The sequence below is a fragment of the Littorina saxatilis genome, linkage group LG17 (assembly GCF_037325665.1).
Source record: "Littorina saxatilis isolate snail1 linkage group LG17, US_GU_Lsax_2.0, whole genome shotgun sequence".
In the NCBI taxonomy this organism is placed as follows: domain Eukaryota; kingdom Metazoa; phylum Mollusca; class Gastropoda; order Littorinimorpha; family Littorinidae; genus Littorina; species Littorina saxatilis.
This window is the reverse complement of record NC_090261.1, coordinates 62,634,088-62,639,087: the sequence shown is the minus strand read 5'-3', so window position 1 is coordinate 62,639,087 and position 5,000 is coordinate 62,634,088. Positions and strand designations below refer to the sequence as shown.

The window sequence follows — 5,000 nt, the reverse complement described above, 5'->3', positions numbered from 1 at the left end:
ATGAAATCTTGTACAACTATCCAGGAAATGGAGCTCGTCTTCAATTACGCCACACACGGTGCACTTTCTATCCTCTCTGGGTGTGTTTGTGTATCTCCCCCTTTCGATTTTTAAATCGTGAGCGCTAATACGCAATCTACACAGTGCTTTTCTGTGTTTGGGGTTGGTTACACATGTCAAGTATGCTTCACAGTCGTAATCGCCGTCAGTAATTGTGTTGTAGTATTGCAGTTTTGAGCCCTCAGTCTTCTTTCCTTGCCAAAATCGTACGTATTCGTATTCTAGTCCTCGTCGTAGAGTTTTCATCAGCGCATTCTTTTGGACTGCTGACTGAAGTATCCAGTTATGGTCCAGTCCGAGGTTACCTATGATTGCTCGAATGAAATGTATCCATTGCGGTGAGCTGTCTTGTGGTCTGTCGATCATGTCAGCGTAAGCCTGTCGTAAATATGAATTTTCTTCTGACTCAACGATGTGGGTCCAGAAGTTTATTGTTTGTTCAATTAGTTTTATACCCACAGGGGGTTGCCCGAGCTCTGCTAGCGTTGGCAAGTTCATTGCTTTACTGTGGACGCCAAGAAGGCGTTTACTGAATTTTAAATGCACTTGTTCATGGGGTAGATTATTCGATAGACACTTATCGAATATGTCGGGTAGCGATTGTTCGTTTTGGATGTTGATTGCTGATGGGAACCAGACCTCGGCTCCATAAGTGGACACAGGGGCGACTAAGGTATAAAATAGTTGCATCATTGTAGTTACTTTCATCTCTCTTCCTCTAATTAGTCGTCTCAGGGCATGCGATGCCTTGTTTGCTTGCTTGGCTAAATGTTCCTGGGTTTGTAAGAATTTACCGCTTTTATGGAAGATGACCCCTAAATATTTATATTGGTCTACACTTTCAATCATATGTGTGCCACAGTTAAATAGTATTGGTACTTTTGGGTCTGTGCGGGTAAATATTATCACTTTCGTTTTTTCTTTGTTTATTTTAATGCCCCATTCACTGCTGTAGTCATTCAGTCGGTTCAACTTATTTTGTAGTCCTCTTTTGGATGTGGACAGAATTACCAAATCATCGGCGTAAAGTAGGCATGGGATTTCTGTATTTTGGGCACTGTTCAGACTTGGTGAGTCATTCCCACGCAGATAATCTGGGAGATCGTTGATGAATATGTTGAAGAGTGTGGGGCTTAGAGTATTGCCTTTCCGGACGGGTATGTCATGTGAGTGTCCGAGTGCGGTCTTAGTGCAGATAGTAGATTTGCTGTACATATCTCTTATAACGTTGAAACAATTCCCCATAACTCCTATCCTGTTAAGTTTGAGGAGGAGAGCTTCGTGCCATACGTTGTCGAAGGCCTTTTGGAAGTCCACGAAGCATGCATACAACCTGTCTTTTCTGTTTGTAATTATTCCGTCGACGATCTTTTTTAGGATAAATATTTGGTCCGTCGTTCTCGACTTCTTTCTAAATCCGGCCTGTTCCCTCGCATATAGATGATTAGATTCCAGGAATCCATTTAGTCTATTGTTAATAATCTGCGAGAAAAATTTCCCTAGGTTATTATTTAGTGTTATCCCACGATAATTACCAGGATTCATAGGGTCACCACTCTTATAGATTGGAATGTTTATACCCGTCGCCCATGCTTTGGGGCACGAGCCTATGTGCAGAGCTGCCTGAAACAATTTTTTAATTGTTATTTGTGTAGCAGGCAGGCTTGCCTTGATTATTTCATTTGTAATTCCATCTACACCTGGTGCTTTTTTCGACTTCAAGTTGGAAGCTGCTTTCGCGATTTCTTCCATTGTGATAGGCAGATCGAGTTGTGCGGATTGTGCGTTGATATCAATGTTATTGAGCTCTGCCCGTACGTTATCTTTCGTAGTTTGCTCTACTTCGACATCAGTGCCTATCAGGTTTTGTAAGTGGTTTATCCATTTGCATGAGCTGATGTTGCTTCTATTCCGGTCGTTTGGGTTCTCAGAGTCTTTTAGTAGTTTAAGTGTTTTCCATACGCTTGTCGGGTCATTTGTGTATGCATCGTTCAGAGTAGCGATGAGTTTGTTTTTATACAGTTGCTTTTTCCTTTTCAAAGCTTTATTGTACGTGCGTGACAGACTGAAGAGTTTATCTCGCAGAGAGCGGTTATAGGGGTGGCGATTAAATGCGTTTCTTAGTGACTTAAGTTCCCGTCTCTGTACGTAGCATTCCTGATCGAACCATTTCTTACTCCGCTTTTTGTTTCTTTTTTTTCTAGATAGTCTGCATTTCAGGGAGAGTTTTGATGCTTTTGTCATTATGTCCGTAAATTCGTCTACTATTTCATCTAAGGTGTTTGTCATGGTATTGTCTTGTAGTCCGTCTATCTTATTGTCAATGTCTCTTAGCAGCATAGTAAACGCTTGTGTTTTGAGTGCGCATTGTAAGCTTTCGGCTGAGTGTTCGTCCCAGACGAAACTCGTTTTGTCTTGATTATTTGGCTCTGGGGCTGTAGCGTAATTATTAGACGAGCTCCTTTCCTGTTTTCTTTTCCATAGTGCTGGTATGTGTATCGTCAGACGTATAGGACAGTGATCTGAGTATTCATTTAGCGCTTCCACTGTCATGTTTACTACACCGCTATATAACACATGTGTACATATGAAATAATCAACCACACTGCTGCCGTTAGAATATGTGTGTGTGCGTGTGCGTGAGAGAGAGAGAGAGAGAGAGAGAGAGAGAGAGAGAGAGAGAGAGAGAGAGAGAGAGAGAGAGAGAGAGAGAGAGAGAGAGAGGGGTAGATAGAGAAAGATATGATAATGACAATGATGAGTTTTATGATGATGATGATGATGATGATGATGATGGTGGTGGTATGTGTGTATGTGTAGTATGTTTTTAAACTCCTTTTTTTAACCAATGTTACTCTCTTTTTCTCAGTTTGCTCGCGTGGAACAGCAAACAAGTCCAGCAATTCACCGCAACAACTAAAGATAGAAGTGCCTGCCCGGCCACAAAGCAGGTCTTCGACAGAATGGAGCAACAGCAAGGACCAGCTGGTTCCAGTTCCAAGGAAATCAGCACGGTTTGCCCTTGGGACTTTGCTCAGTAGGTAAAGACATTAATATTTTACAATTTGTCAGTACTTAAAAAAAAGGGGAAAATACAGTTATATTTGTGTTTATGTGCTGTTTTCTCCAACAAAGAAGCACGCACACACACACACACACACACACACACACACACACACACACACACACACACACACACACACTACATTTTCAATAATATCACCATACCAGCTTAGAAATGGCAAGTAGATAGGTACCCAAAACCAGACTTGAGCTGTGCAAATAGTAGTTAGTAAATAATATATTGATCAACACTGTGGTTGCCTTTGTTTCAGAGTCTGACTGTCAGAGAAGCAAGTCTTCTACCTTGCGAATGAGGCAGGGGTACAGAGGAGGGTAGCAACTTCAGTCTTCGGCATGGTGCATCAATACTTCGGCATGCAGTTTTGTGTGTGAATGAACAGCACAAATCCATTTTGAAAATTTCTTGATCGTCGGCCACATCAAGTTTGACCCTGACTGGCATTTCAGTTTGTTGAAAGTAAAGGGAGACGTTCGATAGCAGAGTGCACGGATGACATTTTCAATTCAGTGAAGTGATGGACAGACTGACAGACCCACGTGTGCAAGGACACACAGCACCATGTTACTTTCTACAACTGGAAGCTGTATTTACCATGAACACTGAACAATTAATCCTTGTTATGAAATTTAGAAGTACCACAACTTCAAGTCGACAAGCAGCAGAATCTGGTACTGTTTTCAGCAGACAACCTCAAATAGTTTGTGTTTGTATGTGCATGGGTGAAGAAAGAATAGAACATGGAGTGGTGAGAGGTAATATGAAAGAAAAAGAGATATTCGAGAAAAAATAATCATATGGCTGATTGTTTTTATATTTAGTCAAGTTTTGACTAAATATTTTAACATCGAGGGGGAATCGAAACGAGGGTCGTGGTGTATGTGCGTGCGTGCGTGTGTGCGTGCGTGTGTGTGTGTGTGTGTGTAGAGCGATTCAGACTAAACTACTGGACCGATCTTTATGAAATTTGACATGAGAGTTCCTGGGTATGAAATCCCCGAACGTGTTTTTCATTTTTTTGATAAATGTCTTTGATGACGTCATATCCGGCTTTTCGTGAAAGTTGAGGCGGCACTGTCACGCCCTCATTTTTCAACCAAATTGGTTCAAATTTTGGTCAAGTAATCTTCGACGAAGCCCGGGGTTCGGTATTGCATTTCAGCTTGGTGGCTTAAAAATTAATTAATGACTTTGGTCATTAAAAATCTGAAAATTGTAAAAAAAAATAAAAATTTATAAAACGATCCAAATTTACGTTTATCTTATTCTCCATCATTTGCTGATTCCAAAAACATATAAATATGTTATATTCGGATTAAAAACAAGCTCTGAAAATTAAATATATAAAAATTATTATCAAAATTAAATTGTCCAAATCAATTTAAAAACACTTTCATCTTATTCCTTGTCGGTTCCTGATTCCAAAAACATATAGATATGATATGTTTGGATTAAAAACACGCTCAGAAAGTTAAAACAAAGAGAGGTACAGAAAAGCGTGCTATCCTTCTTAGCGCAACTACTACCCCGCTCTTCTTGTCAATTTCACTGCCTTTGCCATGAGCGGTGGCCTGACGATGCTACGAGTAAAATGGCATTGCGTTCAGTTTCATTCTGTGAGTTCGACAGCTACTTGACTAAATATTGTATTTTCGCCTTACGCGACTTGTTTCTTTTGCATGGGATGAGAGAATGATAGAAAAAGACGAGAAAAGTACAAATTAGGGTAACGTTACAAAAAGGGCAATAACTCTGGAATTAAACATTATTTTGACCTAAAACCATACAAATAATAACGGCAGATGATTGAACTTGCTATTTCCCGGCAAAAGTTTGTATTTGAAAGTTTGGCCATTTT

At 40.3% G+C, this 5,000-nt stretch overlaps 1 long non-coding RNA gene across 1 annotated transcript in view; it reads left to right on the top strand.

Moving 5' to 3' along the window:
* The window catches only part of LOC138952055 (uncharacterized), a 5,557-nt gene extending 686 nt beyond the window's left edge, over positions 1-4,871 (top strand). The window contains exons 2-3 of the long non-coding RNA XR_011451291.1: positions 2,930-3,101; positions 3,396-4,871. This is a non-coding gene — a long non-coding RNA (uncharacterized lncRNA). The remainder of the gene's footprint in view (positions 1-2,929; positions 3,102-3,395) is intronic.
* Positions 4,872-5,000: the final 129 nt, after the last annotated feature.